This window comes from Aricia agestis, chromosome 7 (assembly GCF_905147365.1).
Source record: "Aricia agestis chromosome 7, ilAriAges1.1, whole genome shotgun sequence".
In the NCBI taxonomy this organism is placed as follows: Eukaryota; Metazoa; Arthropoda; class Insecta; order Lepidoptera; family Lycaenidae; genus Aricia; species Aricia agestis.
In genome coordinates, this window is record NC_056412.1 from 3963154 (window position 1) to 3982542 (window position 19389).

Consider the following 19389-nt stretch of genomic DNA (forward strand, 5'->3'; position numbering starts at 1 on the left):
TTTTTAATAGATTGAGTGTTTCAAGAGGAAGGTTTATATGTATAACATATGCATAATATGGTAGAGAAACACTGATAATTTTAGAGGTTTCTAATGTTATGTCGTAAATAAATTCATTTTTTTGCGTTTATATTGCAAACGCTGGCCAAACCCTACGAGATAGATCAAAATAATATACTACAGTATTGTACACCTTAATAAGGTAAACAAAAAAGTCCGCGATGGTATATGTCTATTTCTTAGGGATAACTCACAATAGCCATTTTTGTTCTTTACTTTTTACGAAAAATAATGGCTTATTTACGAAGCGATTTTAACAATTTACAACATCAACCCTTATCCAAATAAACATGTTTGGAAGCTAAGACATTAAATGTAGATTATAATTGTCTTTTACACTATACAATTTCGATCAATCCTTTAGAAGTTTTCAAACGTATAAACTTACGCGGAATCAAAAAATATGTCGCGCGGCGGCGGCCGAGGGACATAGCGGTTACGGCGGAACCGGCCGGGGGCTCTTAAGCTTCGACTTATGTTATTGTAGTAGATAGTATATTTCGTCATTGTGTGGTTGTGCAGACGGTAACGCAGAGGAGCAACCACAGCGCTTTTTTTTCAGATATTCATTGTTTCTGGTTCTTTGGTTTCTGAATTGTCGATAAAAATATATTTGACTTGGTTAGAAAAACGGACTTTTGTTTTTGCTTTGCGATTGGGTTATTTGTTGCTTTGTGGGTATTACTATACGATCATGCTTGGAAGACGTCGTCGTTCGAACATAGGTCGTAGTACAGTGAATGCCAAAAGAACACGTTCAGCAAGAGATGAAGAATCGTCAACGGAACGTGAGACTCGCCTCAGCCAGAATAGTGATAGAAATCGGATACAGAGAGAAAGAGAATCGTCTGTAGAGCGTGAGGCTCGCCTCAGTCGGAAAAATGATAGAATTCGGATACAGAGAGAAAGAGAATCGTCTGTAGAGCGTGAGGCTCGCCTCAGCCAGAATAGTGATAGAAATCGAATACAGAGAGAAAGAGAATCGTCTGTAGAGCGTGAGGCTCGCCTCAGCAAGAATAGTGATAGAAATCGAATACAGAGAGAAAGAGAATCATCTGTAGAGCGTGAGGCTCGCCTCAGCCAGGATAGGGATAGGCATCGAATACAGAGAGCAAGAAAATCATCCGCACAGACACATAGCAACACCGAACAAAACGAACAACCAAACAGCCACAGACCCGAGAGAGTAACTAATTCATGGGTAAATAAAGAAAATTCTGCCATTTTTTGCGAAACTTTTATCGTTTACGCAGCACAATAGGAAAAATCACCCGATTTTGAAACATTCTTCATTGGTGCTCCGCCTCCTACTAATATTATAAAGGCGAAAGTTTGTTTGGATGTATGGATGTGTGGATGTTTGTTACTCTTTCACGCAAAAACTACTGAATGGATTTTAATGAAACTTTACAATAATATAGCTTATACATCAGAATAACACATAGGCTACAATTTTAACCGACTTTCAAAATGGGGGAGGTGTTATGTTCGTTTTCTTATATTCAACGATTACTCCGCCGTATGTTACCCGATTTTTATATTCACAAAAGTGGTGATCTGATGAAGGTTCTATAAGTAATCGAGGGAACTCCTCAAAACTTTTAAGGAAACGTGTGGTGACTTCGGTTTCGTGAGAAGTATTCTAAGCATATGCTACCAACAAGTAAGATTTTGCACCGAGATATACCTGGTATACCGTGGTTCGGAAGGTGCTGAGAGAACTCCTGATTCTTTATAGATACAAGTTTGGGAGTTTCGGCGTTGTTTTAAGAACAGGAACCATATGCTACTATGCAAATTACATTCATCATCATCATCATCATCATCACCATACCATATTATACCATTTCATAGTCTTTTAGATCGAGACTCGAGTTTGTCGAGCGATAATTAAAAAAAAATCTTTATTTTATTTCTAAAAATAGTTTGACGACCTCTGTGGCTCAGTGGTGAGCGCGTTGGTAGCTCAAGCCGGAGGTTGCGGGTTCAAATCCCGCCGACGGAACAAAAAGTTTTCAAAGTTCCTGGGTCATGGATGTGTATTAAATATGTGTATCATATAATAAAAATCTTAAATATATGTATAGTATAAAAGTATTAAATATATTTCCGTTGTCTGGTACCTGTAACACAAGTCCATCAGGTACTTACCACGGGGCCAGACTGACGTGGTGTGAAGCGTCCATAGATAAAAAAAATCTATACCTACCTAATATAATAACATTGAAGAGTATGTTTGCTTGAACGCGTCAATCTCAGGAACTACAGGTCCGATTTAAAAACTTATCTCAGTGTTAGATTGATCATTTATCGAGTAAGACTATAGGCTATATTATGTAATATATTATCACGCTAAGACTAATACGACCGAAGAAACTCAGGAAAATGCGGGAAAAACAGGGAAAATATTTTTTATGGGAAAATGTACGGTTTCTGTAAAATTCCTAATTTACGCGGGCGAAGCTACGCGGGACATCTAGTACTTATATATATATATATATATATATATATATATATATATATATATATATATATATATATATATATATATATATATATACAAGAATTGCTCGTTTAAAGATATAAGATAAAATAATCCAAGCAAATCTTGATCGTTCCCAGAACAATCACTGAAAGGTTCAATCGATAGCAAAACAACTCAAAAAATTAAAAAACTAGAGCGCAGCCATACTGCATTTAATGCGAGCTAATAGCATTTTAGCAAGAAAATAGCAAACATTGTAGCGACGGCTCGAATAGAACAGTAGCAGGGTACGCTGCAATAAATAAAGAAAAGCACATGAGAAATTACTAGGATACCCTTATGAGTCCTCATTATTTTAATAGTTTAAATTAAATACGGGCAAGCGATTATCTTCTTTACCTCTCATGATATTGGGATCAAATTCCCTCCTCTCCTCTAAGAGAAATTGTGCACGGAGACATAGGGATTGATTTTCAATTTTGTGCTCTAGCAGCACTGGGGTTAGGACGGTTTTCGATTGGGTCAAAGGTCAATTTGTCGGTTGACCGGAATAAGGACCGCACGCTGCGCTTTGACGCCTACGTCTTTATTACTGGACCTCTCATAGACCAGTTATGGGCCATACCAATAATTAAGGTAATCCTAGGTTAATAGCAGCCTGATCTTTGGTCAACCTTGTCTAGTGTCTAAGAAACTAATGTCTTTTCTTACTATCCTTGCCTTTAAATAATAATATTATAAAAATATAGGTACTTAATTTACTTTAAATATAACCATGATCTAGGAATGCAAAAGTCTTCGCCATCGATAAAATATAACGTTATACAATATACAGCTATAAGTTGTCTTTAGCTACAATGAAAGCGACTTTAGCATCCTGAGTGAATCTAAATTAGTTGATGAATTAGTATTGAGCTCCATCAGTGATTGGACCACCATGATTGTAGATCGTGTTACCCAGTGCTCGGTCACATCCGTTCATGCGCTCCGATTATAAATACTCCTAATTATTTTTATTTAGGACCAAACGCTACGGAATATGCCGAAAAAAATCAAAATCTCTACTATTTTTAAGGTACAAATGCGCATTCCAGAGCATTTTATGGGTGGTGATATAACGCGACAAAATAATGTAAGCCATCTGCCAATGGATCAATTTCTAAAATGATACAATTCATAGGAGATCGTAGTTTACTGAGAACTATTTGCAAATTGGTTTTACTGTGCATTTAAGTCGTTTAGAACCGATTGTTAAATTGATATTAATTCAACTAAGAGCATTTACAATTCCAGGTAGGGGAATCCTTTCAACCCTTCATGCAGCCTAGTTTGTACGGCATTAGTATTAATCGTTTGACTACACTGCTATATGATCCATTACTTTTGTTCCTTGTACAGATTCTACCCCATTGTTGACTCGATTCAGTGGTACAATATCCCTTTAAAGTCTTACGATATGTCGTGGCACGATTCTTGCAGTCATTAAACTTTTTTTTTTTAATAAAAAATGACGATTTATAATATTATGTATCTCGTACAAGTTGTAGACTTACCAATTATCGTTAAGTATGTAGAGTAGATAGAGTAATAATGCCTTACAAATTGGTACCTGAAACAATAAAAATATTCATTAGACGAGTGAAAAAATGTTAAAGCACAAATATATCTGATATTTACATTAACACAAACGTAGATTTAGTCACTAGCTGCATAGTGATAAAAACGTATTCATATTTCTATAAAAGAAAATCTATATTGCAAAGCTATTGACCACTAGAACTTCTGCGTTAATTTAGAATATTTTGCTTCTGAGGTCGCAACGATAAGTCGTAGACACAAAATTGCAGACGGCAGTGTGGATGACTTGCAACTAGAGCCGTTTCCTGTGGTCAGCGCGAGTCAGAAGGGGTGAGATTAATTACAATCATACGAATTAGTGATCTCCGGCACGTCTGTGTGAGTGCGGCTAGACGATTACTCACCCTATTGATTTCTTGTATTTACTCGATTTCATTGCTATCATTTTCATCGTTAACGATCGGACCTCGTGCGCAGTAACCCATTAGCTTTCATGAAAATTGAAGAAGTGCACAAATCCATACTATTATTATAAATGCGAAAGTGTTAAAGTCTGTCGGTCTTTTACCTTTACACGCCCAAATTGCTGAACGGATTTTGCTGAACTTTGGTATGGAGATACTTTGAGTCCCGGTAAAATGTCTCGAAGGTCAGTGTGCCTCTTGGCATAGGCCTCCTCCAGTCTTTTCCACTGTTCTGTCTAGTGCTACTCTTCTCCAATGGTGTCCAGCTGTTAGTGCAAGATCATCTCCCCATCTGGTTTGTTGGCGATCTCTACTCTGTTTACCATTACGCTGACCATTTCGCTGAAATTTGGTTCTTATAGAGGTACTTTGAGTCCCAGGAAAGGACATAGAATACGTTTTATCCCAGAAACATGTACGGTTCTCGGTCAATAAACTAGTTAGTTCTAGCTGTTGACAATACATTTGTAAATATAATGTTACTGTACTGCGGTGTTTTATCGGAAAAAAATACAGCAAAAACACTTTCAAGCTTTCTGAATGCCTTATTTTAAACTTATCTTTGAATGTAAAATATGAAAACCTTTATAATATCTAAATATTTTATACAAATATCGCACGTTCGTTACAAGACGGTCATAAAACAAGCAACATGATTTTTAGTAGAGCTCTTGGAATTCACGAAATAAAAAAAAAACATTGCAAAAAATGTTACAGAATCGTTGTTTCGTCAGATGCATAAGAAATCTAACCAGACTCTCATGCGAATGATATAATATTATAGTACGATCATTACATTATCATCGTACAAGACAAATCGTGTAGATCGTGTAGCTCAAATCGTGTAGAGATAGAACTCAAAAGTCTGTGAGATATCAGATAAATCACGTGCATCGGGTATCGTATTCCAGTGTTCCAGTAATTGTCCGCGGATCAGTGCAACTTTTCTTAATCCTCTCGCAGTCGCCAATTAACCCGGCAGGGCTGCAGAAATTCGATTACTGTCTCGACTCATGTTGGGAACTAATTCGAGTGGACTGTGACTCTCGCGTAAATGCGTTTGGATACTTTGTAATTCAAATTCTAAATTCGAAACGAACCTTTCGCACCGTCGCTCGAAAGCAGAAAAATTAAATCACTTCTCTAAGCTTGCGGGTCATTATAACGTTACTTGCAACTTCCCGGCTCGTAAGTTACCTTCGCGAACCGGCGAACGCGATAGATAATATTAAAGATGGCATAAATAACAAGATAAACGCCATCCTTAATAAGAATAAACCGACCGCTTAAGAAATACGTTTGAAAATAACCAAGACGCCGTATTCAAAAACAGAAATTTATGCAACGCTAAAAATATATCTCAGACTCTCGCGAATGTAGGCGTCGTTCGGCCAGCTCCATTGAAACGTGTTCCCTACTGTACTAGTGTTAGAGTATAAGATAGTGTCGAGGAAAAATCTCAGGATTAAGTTACTCATGTAATGCAGTGAGAAGCAATATACATGGTCAATAGAACGTTCAAATGTATAAAACAAGATAAGGCGCTGCATTTGTTAACTGAATGGTTAGGTTGAAGCTTTTATTCTGACCGTTGATAGAGAATTGCGATTAGTTTACATTGGATTACGGTTGTGATGTATAAGCATCATCAGTTTTTGACGTGTCTTACACATTTTCTGAAATCGATCCGGACGAACTTTGATTTTAAAGCAAAACGTTTTATACGTGGAAGATCCATGCTTCGGCACGAATGGGCCGGCTCGACCGGAGAAATACCACGTTCTCAGAGAAAACCGGCGTGAAACAGCGCTTGCGCCGTGTTTCGCCGAGTGAGTGAGTTTACCGGAGGCCCAATCCCCTACCCTTTTCCCTACCCTACCCTCCCCTATTCCCTTCCCTCCCTTTCCCATCCCTACCCTCTACTATTACCCTATTCCCTCTTAAAAGGCCGGCAACGCACCTGCAACTCTTCTGGTGCTGCGAGAGTCCATGGGCGACGGAAGATACTTTCCATCAGGTGACCCGTTTGCTTGTTTGCCCCCTTATTTCATAAAAAAAAAAACATTTTTAATTTAGAATCGATGTCGTATAGCATAATATATCCGGTGTTTGAGTATAAACAGGTAAAAACTCAAACCAATTAATTTAAAGTCATATCGTAAGATTGAGCAAACACGCCTACTATTGATCATTGTCGTCAAAGTTTATACTAAATTGAAGTAGTAAGCGGTTAGGTTAAATATATTTTCTCCGACATTCAATTCCCTCTAGTAAAGGTCACATCCGTCGTTGGCTTTTCTATTTCCTGCTGTAGCACACCTCGCTCCAGTAACACGGAAAATACTTCATATCTAATTTTTGCCAACATTTTCTGTACTGTGTAATCAGCCTTGCATTGTACGGTGACCCACATATTTAGAAACGCGACAGATTGGAGGAAAAGGCCTGAGATTAAATACAAAATGTTATATTTAAAACGTATTTCCATTAAGGTTAATGTCTTTGCTGCGGGTTGGTAATAATAATATAAGTCAATATTATCGAGTAAAGTTTGTCTTAGATCTTAATAGTTATTTAAGCTAAAGAAAGTTGGCTTTTAAGATAAATAATTGTAAGCTTTCGTCTTTAAAGACCTTAAGGATCTATTCCGAAATTATACAAGATTATTATTCTTTAATCTTTAACACTATTCAAAGGTCGCTTTTATAATTTGCCGTGTTTTTAGAACGAAGCTCCTTATTATAACGTGCTTATTTTAAACGCTTTTTTCGTTACTGTAAAACAGGAAAGCATAATGCGTGGGATCGTGTGCCGACGTTTTAATATATGTAACGGCAACCTTAAGCCAATGGCAATGGAGTACAAAACCTGCAGAGGCGTCCACGGTATTATCGTAACACGGCAAATCATGAAGGCGACCAAAGAGGCTTATTCATGACAATTGAAGGTTGATCATGATTGTCATTGTAGTCATTCGGATCGCAAGTGAGTAGAGGAAGCACCTCGTCCGCGGAGACTGCAGCCGTCGTTCCGCCTCTCATTTCACGGCTATTAGTTAAACTTGTTACGAACGCGTGGATCTCCATTAAAATGCAAATTGAACGCCCCTGAAAATGTTTGTATAGTATATTTTTTTCCATTTATTCTCTCCGGCTCCAGCGAGCGGTGGCACTATTTTAACTTTTTTAATTTCTGGAATTAGGTTCTGGAAAAGAAATGTAAAAGTGATAAGATTTAGAGATTGGGTTTCTTGCAAAGTCTTTCGTGTTTATTCAGTTACTATGCGTAGTCCAATTAAGATATTGTCTTCTTTATATTAATTTCTATTTGGTGATTCGTTTATTAGACATTATAGTAAAATTTCATAAATAAACAAGTCAACTATGCCAAGAAGAGGTAAACTTAAATTGTACCATAAATATTATAAGTTCGAGAAAAGCAATCTCAATAAAACATATGAAGCGGCCACCTTCGAGGCGGAATCTCCGGTGGAAATGTTTTTCCAACAAAACACGGCGCGGGTTATGCACTTATCATGCGAGTTCGTTGCAATATGCCAAGATAACTGTGACAGCTTTATGTGGAGACGAAGTACAGACGCAGCCTTGCTAGTTTATTCTCATGGATTAATACTGCCTTTTATAATATTTCTGTATCAGGATTTTACAAAAATATTTTAAATATAAACTTTCATTCATTAAATATTTTAAATTAAATTCTCACATTTCATGTCCAACTCTTCATTGAATTAAAGTTAAATAATCATTGAATATCTCCAAGTAAACTCGTAAAAAATTGTAAACACCGTCTCACAGGAATTAATGACATTTCACAACATCAAAAAGTAACTCAGCCTCTCGAGTATTCTTCACTAAAAGAATCGTATTTGTATATTCGTAGAATCCATCCTACGAATTCGTCGTCGTCGTCATTCCGTTGCAGCTTCCAATCTTATTGCGATCATAGCTCAGCGCGGAAATATTAGCCCACATTTGCACTCCGTCTGCCGTCAACCGTTGACTGGAGTGATCAATTTCTCTTCTACAATGAACATAAGTATTTCCATTTGTACCTCTATAGTGAAACCAGAGTAGATAGAACTAAGGCTTATAGTTGGGGAGGGGAGGAGGGAATTTCGTATAAAGCACTGACGATTCAAAGATTAGGTAAGTCTGTAGGGACATTTTAAAGTGAGTATAAAAAAATAAAGCTTCATGTTTTCCTAAATAAGCTTCGCAGTTATTTTATTTTGCACTAAACTAAATTATTTAGTCCTTGTTGTCTAAAATATATTAATAATTTACAGAAATAAGCAATTTTCTGAATATATTTTCTTTTTCGAAACAATTTTTTTATCAGTTTTATCTAATGTAAAAAACCTACTAGGTCTCCATGACGCTCGAGAGTCGAGTGAATACACAAATAACACCCTCCCCTCCCCTATATATATTGCCTTTCGAATATTTACTTTTTCTGTTCTACGCAGTGTCAAACCGATCAACCGAAAGTGATAAAATTTCTGCATCAACATCGACTATGAAGTCTTTAATACAATGTAAGAGGCTTGCAGGAGTTTCTTATTCCATTCAAACATAAAATAGATATTATGTTTAATATGTTGTAAATTGTAATACACTTACTTTTTACTTAAAAATGTAAAAAAATATATATTAATCAATTCTAAAAAATATTAATAGAATGTTATGTTCTCAACAATCACTGTCAGTGATATGATTTTGTTTTATTTATACATAATTTAATTAAAACGCCTGACCTAAACGAACTTTTGGTTTCATCCGTTTTGTTTTTCGAAAACACAAGTCTGCTGATTTATAATTAACCCTTCGGTTATGAACTGACTCACGTCCGTTCACGTCCTTTATTTTGATAAAATTGGGCTCTCAGTTCTTTATTAAAAATTCTCGGAAGGATTGTAAATATTATAAAATATTGAAGTTATAAAATTATAAGCTCCTTAGAAGCTTTCATACTTTTAGATGAACATTCCAGTTTTTAATATCAAACTATTTTGTAACTGGAACATGTTTTATACAAATACAAATACAAAAATCTTTATTCACAAACTTAAAATACAATATAATAACAGTGTTTGAGACCCCCTTTTAAGTAAAGTTACTTGTGTTAGGGGAATCTCGCTCTGCCGAAAACAATAAATTTGGGAAGTAAGTACCGTATATTAAGTGAGGCTAGTAATTATTACAAAGAGAAATATAGAGTTTACTCATGGACGTATTTAAAAAGTTTACTATTTTTTTATTTTATTTATTTATTATAATTACTAATATCTTAAAAGCTATTCGGAAAGCGAGCGCGTATGTATTTCTGTTGGTGAAATGTGGGTGTGAGTGTTGTGTGTATGTGTGTTGTGTGTACGTGATGTGCGTGTGTTTGTGTTGTGGGTGACGATGTTCGGTATAATATGTGGATGTAAATAAATAATAAGTCAAATTCATGCTGGGTAAAAACAATTTCAATTGGATAAGGAAAACCTAATATAACCTATCAAACAGTTTTTTTTCTTATTAAATAAGGGGGCAAACGAGCAAACGGGTCATCTGATGGTAAGCAACTACCGTCGCCCATAGACACTCGCAACATCAGAAGAGCTGCAGGTGCGTTGCCGGCCTTTTAAGAGGGAATACGCTCTTTTCTTGAAGGTTTGCAGGTCGTATCGGTCTGGAAATACTGCTGGTGACAGTTCATTCCAGAGTTTTACAGTGCGCGGCAGAAAGTTACGCGAAAAACGCACTGTGGAAGACTGCCACTCATCAAGGTGATGAGGATGGTATGTTTTTCGCGTGGGACGATAGCGAAAAGTTGCAGGTGGTATGATTCCGAACAATTCCTCAGAGCACTCCCCGTGATACAACCGATAGAGGATGCAGAGTGAAGCTACATCTCGGCGTAATTCCAGGGGCTCCAAGCTGTTTGAAACACTATGGCAGTCAACAATTCGAGTAGCCCTTCGTTGGATACGATCCAGAGGGAGCAGTTGGTATTTTGGCGCCCCTGCCCAGAGATGAGAACAATTATATTCCATATGAGGCCGAACCTGCGCCTTGTAGAGTTGTAGGCGTTGGTCCGGACTGAAGTACTGTCTCGCTCTGTTAAGTACACCAAGCTTCTTCGAGGCTAATTTGGCCTTACCCTCAAGATGATATCGGAACTGGGGGAGATGGTTAAAGATGTGCCCTCGAAACGAGGATAAACGATCAGTGCTTCCGTTTCGTCGTAGCTTAAGTGTAGTAGCCATTTATTTAGTGTCTGTTTCAATTTATATTTGCTTAAACCATAAATGTTCTGTTTTTTATTAATTAGGTTGTAAATGTGGGTGGATTGAGATGCATATTGTCTTGCAGCAAAGTTGGATCTTACTGTGACTTTATCGATAGTTTTTTTATTTCTCCGCTGTGTTGTTTTGCTATTATTATAATTAAATATACGTACTCTAAATTGTGAATTTTCAATATTTTTTACATAAGTCTTTTCATGATTGAGCTGTAACAAATATTTTTGTTACATTACATAACAATAGCACACATTTTTAAGCCAGTTAGATTCCTTGACATTGTGTTAGCACTTAGCAGATAAAAGTTTTCCACGAGTGCTCGTTATTACTTGGGTTCACTCCATTTTTCCAATTTTCACAAAAACAAGTAAAAGTAGTGGGCAGGTCGAATGGCGGACAACAAATTACAATCATCTGCTTTTTTCTCGTGAACCGTAAAATCGCACAACTAAATAGCTTATTATTTATTAAGCATACAAATACAATAATATTCTATTTATAAAGCAGCCGCAGGCATTTGGATGGCGTATAAATAACGCTTCCGCCCACAGTCGTTTACGTGTGGCCGGACTCGCACTTAGCAGTTAAGCGCACACGATTTATTGCGCGCAATCACAAAATGGCGCGCGACGTAAGATGGCAATGCACGCGTGCGCACGCGCAGCTTTTTGTTTATATTGCGATCAGGGGCCATAAAAGTTTACGAACATAAAGCTGATTGTAAAGTGGCCGTTTCGCATCCTGGCGTGTTTACAGTAACACTGACATGACCTGGCTATATGGCTTTAGGGTTCCACATTTCAAACGGAAAGGAAAGCAGAACTCGCAAACCTCACTCATTACCAGAGAGGTGTTATGTACTAGGGTAGTAACATATCACTGATCATTACATTATTTAGCTGCCCAGACTTCCTACACGTCTGTTCGTTTGTTCGTTGTTCAGGAAGAAAAACTTATTTTTATACTACCACAAAAGGATCACGTTAAAACGATTTAAATTACTACCACAAAAGGATCATGTTAAAACTTATGCCTGAGCTTAAGGATTTCGTAGCTAAAAAAGCTCGGCTTTATTAAAGCTTCTTGTAACATAACTAAGAAAAATCGGTTCACAAACGGCGGAGTAATCGTTGAACATATAAAAAAAAAACCACAGCCGAACATATAACCTCCTCGTTTTTTGGACGTCGGTTAAAAATGGATTTTCATGTATAAAATTATGAGGTATAAAAATTACGACTCGCAGCAATGAAGCACCGTAATATAATGAAAACAATTCTCTAATTTATTTTCGATTAACATCACAAAGGATTCTTTGAGTCCACCCCTAAAAAGTTTACGACGCCCACTTGATAGTGAACAGATGTCTTGAACAAATAACGCATCAAAGTGGTACAGATATAGACGAATTCAAGGTTACTTATCCCGGATACTAAAAATATTATTGCACAATAAACCTATCATACATTTAGAAAGCAACAAAATTTTTATGCCGCCTTGACTATAATGTGAAAATAAAATGTATATATATATCTATGGACGCTTCACACCACGTCAGTCTGGCCCCGTGCTAAGTACCTAAAGGACTTGTGTTACAGGTACCAGACAACGGAAATATATTTAATACTTTATACTATACATATATTTAAGATTTTTATTATATCATACATATATTTAATACACATCCAGACCCGGGAACATTGAAAACTTTTTGTTCCGTCGGCGGGATTCGAACCCGCGACCCCCGGCTTGAGCTACCGACGCTCTCACCACTGAGCCACAGAGGTCGTGTGTCGTGTCAAATAAAATGTATTGATGAAACATTTTTGTAAAGATGTTAATTTTTTTGTGATGAATGATGAAAAACGACCGCCACGGCCGTCGTCCGACTCTGAGACGCAGGGAAAAACTAACGCCTGGGTTCTGAGATTTTTCGACAGAAATTTATCAATAATCGTATTTCATCTGACAACGTCGTGATGATTATGATCAGTCAATTCTCACACTACTACTACACACTAGTATCTAGCTATTATTACTATTCAGTATTTTGATAGTAACTCGTATGTTTTCACAGTTGTTGGGATGTTTGTGTTCAGTTCCGTTACGGTACCACATGTTTAACATAGTCCAGTAGCTCTGGTATTGGAACTTAAAGTTAGGTAGTTTACTTCTGATGCAATAAAGTCAATCAACCATTTACTCCCAAAGGGTATGTTAAATTCGCGAAAATAGTTTTTTTTTTTTAATGAAATAAAGGGGCAAACGAGCATACGGGTCACCTGATGGAAAGCAACTTCCGTCGCCCATGGACACTCGCAGCATCAGAAGAGCTGCAAGTGCGTTGCCGGCCGTTTAAGAGGGAATAGGGTAATAGGGGAGGGTAGGAAAGGGAAGGGAATAGCTGAGGGTAGGGAAGGGAATAGGGTAGGGGTTAGGGGATTGGGCCTCCAGTAAACTCACTCACTCGGCGAAACACAGCGCAAGCGCTGTTTCACGCCGGTTTTCTGTGAGAACGTGGTATTTATCCGGTGGAGCCGGCCCATTCGTGCCGAAGCATGGCTCTCCCACGTATAAAAACGGAACGGAAGTTTAAAACGGAGTCTCTACTAGGAAATAAAATCTTCAAAAAATGTTTTCTTCGGCTCTTCATTAGCCTGCGGTACCTACTGACTCACTCGAGGCTAAACCGCAGAACTCTTAAACTTAATTTATTCATAACAATTAAACTTTTTTTTTTGTTTCAGGTCAGAAGGAGGAGGAATGGTCTTAAATCGTTGACATAAGAGTGAATTTACCACAATTTTCAACGTATTCAGAATTTCGCTTCGCTGCGCTTTTACTCGGCCCTATATTAATTAATAATTATTGACCCATTAATTTACTTCATATTATACTTCGTTACATATTTAAAATACAAAGTGACATGTGTTTTACAGGGAAAATTGCCTTTGTACTGCTAAAAATTAATATATTTCAGTGTAACAATTAGTATGTCCACATTTCAGTTTTTATTGATTTGATATTTTGATTTTTAATTCACAGACTATCCGTAAAACAATCGCAACAATTGAAAGCTACAAACAAATATCATATTACGTAAGACATGTAACGTATACGTGTTAGTACAAGGGCCATTTTTATTTTATTACTGCCCGAATTGAAACTTGAGATGGTCACTGTCCACTTCAACTGTTCAACAGGACGTGGACCTTCACGTCACGTTGACGTATTAAATTCACGTTGTGACGTTACGTGGCAAGATATGAATCTTGCGTAAATTGTCAACACTCATTAATATAATATTTTGTTTTACTTTCATCCTATGTGATTTCTCGGAAATCAAAGTTACCTACCACATCTGAATTGCTTTAGCGGTTTACATATGAAGAAGTAATACAAGCTTATTTGGTGTGTTACTTTACAAGAATTGCTCGTTTAAGAGGATTCCACACCGCCCTTTTTTCCATACAAACGTTGTCCCCTGTTTCCTCCCTGGATAATGCTAGTAGAGTTATAATTTTTTCCCTGAATATCTACGGCCACTAATACAATGTCTCTATGTTTTCTTTTTTTTTCATAATTTAATTATTAAATAAGATATGAACGTTCAAAAACCCAAAAAAATGGCCAGATTTTCCACTGTGTTCAAACGTCCAGAAAACAGATTTGGCTAGATTATACAAAAAAAGCAAAACATAGGAACACAGCTCAAGCCTTTTTTTAATCTTTAATGAAAAAAGTACTTAAATCGGTTAAGTTTTGGAGAAGGAATCAGGGGACAACGAATCGTTGATTTTCTGGATTTTCTGCAGTTGTCTCTATCGCGTTCTGCGGTATAGACTTGAGGTAAGGGAAACAGCTATAGATATTACACGTCCTTTTTTTTCATTTCTCTAGCCCCTGGTGTATCCTCTTAAAGATATAAGATGAAGGAACTGAATGAGGTATGTAGCAGTAGGTATGGATACTGAATAATATTATCATCCATGCCTACCTTTTTTTCGATTACGAACTACAGTAATGTCAACCAAAATGGCCGATGAAACAATAGTATTCGTTTTCCCAAACCGCGGGAATGTAATAAAGCGTATTAGTTAATGTCTAACCCCATTTCCAGAAGTATTTCCCCATTTAATTAATATAAATGGAACTAGCACTCATATCCGACAGGCTAATTTATTTACAAGATGTGACATCAAATGCATGGGGATATTTTTGGTCGGAACTGGGTTAGAGATTCTTTTAGATCCTGGGGCTATTCTCATACTTTGATCGTTTGGCTGTCTCACTCACGCGCACCTTTTCTGCTTTATGCGTGAGTGAGAAAGCCTACGATTGTGTCATTCGAGCTTTGAGAATCGGGTGCCAAAGATATCGGGAAACATGTAGCATGGAGCTTTCTTTAGTACAACACAGTTCTTTAGCTGCGTATCCATTAGAGCGGCCTCAGGCCAAGCAGCCTCGACTTGAATTGACTAGGCTCGAGGCACGTTACGGATCAAGGTGGGGCATGGCGCCTCACTTTGATCCAAAACCAGTGTAAAGCAAGACGCGAGTAGAGTAGCTGCTGCTTTAATAGTCATTAACCCTATAAAAAAGGGAATACATAGCATAGTATTTTTTTTGTAATATTTCTTGTTCAACGGATAACAAAGGACACGATGACACTCGTACAATTTTATTAATTTAACTGCAGTTTCGTTATTCATTGCGACCTGAGGCGACACGTTCGTCTCCACCAAGTGCACGGCTCGGAGTGAGGCTTCTTTGAGCAGTTTGAGCGCACCAAAAAAACCGACAAGCCTATTTTGTCGGCTTTTTACGGCTTGAGAGCCGGGACACAAAAACACGGCACGACGTCGTACGGTGCCGTACGGCGCCGTGTCGGACGCGCGTCATAAAAAACCACGGCACGGCGCCGTACGGCGTAGTACGACGTCGAGGCGTAGAAACTCACGTAGAAATTCAAGATGAGTTTCTTACGACGTCGTGCCGTGTTTTTGAGTCCCGGCCCTTACGGCTCGGCCCGCGGTAACGAATTTGCCACATGGCGCGGCGTGCCTCAGGTTGAGGCAGCGTCTCCACTTGTGCGGCCTCGGGTTGAGCGACTGCCTAGCCTTAGTCTGCCTCTAATGGATACGCGCATATTTTTATTGAATTACTAGAACTACACTAGAACATTGAAAAGACAATATTATTAGCATGTTTTGTAGCCACTATTATACCGTCATTTTAATTTTATATTAACCGCATTTATAAATCTTATTGGTGTGCCTTACATTTTAAAACATTTTTTTTACATGTGTGCATTACATTTTAATACATACTGTATAATAATGAATAATAATATATTATAAATTAATTCACTATTTTACAAACATCTAACTAGATTATTCAAAACTTCGGCGCCTAGTCGTTACTAAAATCATTAAAATGATTTAACTGCAAAAATCACTAGAATCGTAGCTCGCGTAGCGCAGTAACCCTCGGTTTATAGCAGCAGTCAGCACTGATGGCTAATTCTAAAGAGTGGAAAAGCTGGGAGATCAAACCACTTTTATTTACATCGCCTCGGCGTGTGCTCTGGGTTTTAGTGGCTTGTAAAAATGATATTTTATAGATTCTCGCTCTCCGGACGGTTCATATTGATTTTAGACTTTGTTTTACTGTTGTGAATGTACATGATATGGCTAGTATATTGTCCTGATAGAGCATCTTGCAAGAAGGGTAAGGTGTTAAAGATTATATTATTATACAGAATGTAACAAAACTAGGTGATAGTACTTTACGGTTATATACCTATGTGTTCCTTATATTATGGCTTTTGTACATTAGATTCGTATGTTTTTAAGTAGTTAAGTTTAGTTAGTTAAGTACTTGTTAACTCAAGGTTAACTAAAAGTTACCATCTGCTATGAATTTTAGGAAATCACACTCATTGGACATTTTGTTTCTCATCTGTACTATTTAATATCCATCTTAATGTATTATGTAATAATTCTACGACTTTCAAAAAGTGTATCATGATAACCATTTTGAATAAAATATATTTTATTTATTTATTTTATTTAATGTAAAAGTGCGAAAGTATAATAATATTATTATCTATCTACCTCTTAATGCTTAAAAGCACTGACCCGATAATGCTGAAATTTAGCACAAAGATACTTTGAGTCCCGGTAAAAGACCAGTAATTTTTATTTTAGAAAATTATTTACACGCGATGAACTTGCAAAATATGTAGATTGTAGGTCATCCCAAAATAATGCTTCCGAATCTATTGGGAATTGGGATTCATACGTCACAGTAACATTTACTGCCGACATTATGTATTCCTCATTATGTCCAGCTCTAACGACTGGTAGACAGGCCAATTTGCATCATCCCTTTGACGGCCTGGAGTCTGTACCAATTCGATCAAGTCACGTGCACATCCGATCCTTGCCATAGTAACCGCAGAGGTAATCTGACAAAGTAGTATAATGCTACTTAGTACTGAGTCTCGATTGTGAGTCGCTAGTTACGGAAATTAGGCATTGTTACATGCTTCATGATAATACAGTAAGTGTCTAAACACACCATGCCGAAGTTCGGCATGATTACGTCAGCAATATCAAACGAATAGGGGTCAATTCAGACCACAACGCGACGCGTAGATGCATTTCTAAATTAGTATGGATTTGATAGATTCGCAAGACGTCTCACGCTGACGACATGTGTCAAATCCATACAAATTTAGGTCGCGTCGCGTCGCGCCTCGCCTCGTCACGTTGCGGTCTGAATTGACCCTAACGCGACGTAATTTCGGCATGGTGTGTCATCGGTAATTTAAAATATATTGCAGGCGGAATCATGCCGAACTTCCGCCGCGGAACTTCGCCATGGCGTGTTTAGACACTTAGCACAAGACATATCATTCTGTTTATTCTGCACTTAGTGAGGCAGTTAATCGGAAAAGAGCACAGACTACAGTAATTCCGCTGACGATTTTGTAGATTTTGTATCGACGGTCCATGACTGGCAGGCGGCCTGCCGATCAGAGCCTGCAGGCGGACTTTTAGGCTCGACTTATATGCGTCCGCCGAACGCGCGGCTTGACGAGTACACTGTGACATCAAAACCACTGTTTGTAATATAAATACATAATATTTTGCTTGTGATCCAAACCAAACGGCCAAACCGCTCGTTCGCTTAAAGTTCGTTAAAAGGCCGTGCGCCTATTGCGACTTTTTGTAGCGATGCAGTCGCGAAACTGTCGCATATTTGCATCGATACAGTCGCGATGCAGTCGCTGTGTGTTTTATATGAAGTTGCAAATGCGACTAACACGCGTTAGGTAGTGATGCAGTCGTGCGCTTCATAGTCGCGCGACTGCTATATTCGCTACTAAAAGTCGACCCTTAGATTCCAGAGAAATAAACAAATAATTTGAACCTAATTTCAAATTATGTAGTAGAAATGCCGTTAATTTAACTGTCTTGTCTCTAATTTCGTATGAAATTTTGGCATCTCGTTATACATGTACGTATTTGAAATATCCAGTACATGTTTATTTTTTTTAACGCCTAAAATTAAGCGGAGGATAATAATCATCAGTATCCCACTTGCACGTGCATCATGCGTCAACTCATTAACTGCGTGTTTTCACACGATTAAAGCTGTAAGATGTTAAATAGCAGACGATACAGAAAAGGAAGCTATTTATTTAGGGCGCTCTCTTTCTTTTTGCTCGCGTGAGATAAGGACGCAAGATAACTGAGTAACGCTCACGTCTTACTCAATTAACGTCAGTTGAGTTAAGGCGAAATATGTAAGAGTCTCTCCTCATTGTTTACCATTATTAATTGGTACAGTTTAGAGGCTACTCAAATATTTCAATAGCTGTTTATTAAAAAAAAAGTACGTATTCTTTAAAGGATAAACCACCTGTTAACTGACCTGGTAGCAGAGAGCCCCAATTAAGAACAATTTGAAGGCGGTGTACAGATATTATCTGTATAATCGATGGTGCGCCAGGCAGCTGATAGTGTCACCGCATTGGGAAGCTCTTATTTTAATTAGGCATTCTTCGACACATTATGGTGTTCTACTGACACCAAAACGCTTATTTGCCTCTTTTAATTAATATTTATTTGTTGTGCCTCTTTTAATTAATTTTATAATCCTAGAGGGTACTCCTAGCAAATTAAGCAGATAAACTTTTTATCTAGATATTCAGGCTTAACCAAAACGGTGGGCTCAAAATTACTCTTGAAAACATTGGCTGGCTTGTTTCTTTTTATAAATTTATATGAGAAATATTATAGTAAACGAGGGTTTTTACCCTGCACCAGCGCATAGGTATACCTTATTATGTACTAAAGAGACTTAAAAGTTAGCCAACAAATGGCAGTATGAAATTGGTATAAGTCGTACTTAATTTAAACTGTAGCTAGCTTTAAGAGCCAAAAAATCATTTACACGATATGAATAAAATGAAATATCAATGG

General features: G+C 37.5%; 1 protein-coding gene across 1 annotated transcript in view; it reads right to left on the bottom strand.

Moving 5' to 3' along the window:
- LOC121728944 (teneurin-m) overlaps window positions 1–19389 on the bottom strand; it is a 447859-nt gene that overhangs the window by 355864 nt on the left and 72606 nt on the right. The window lies entirely within an intron of this gene.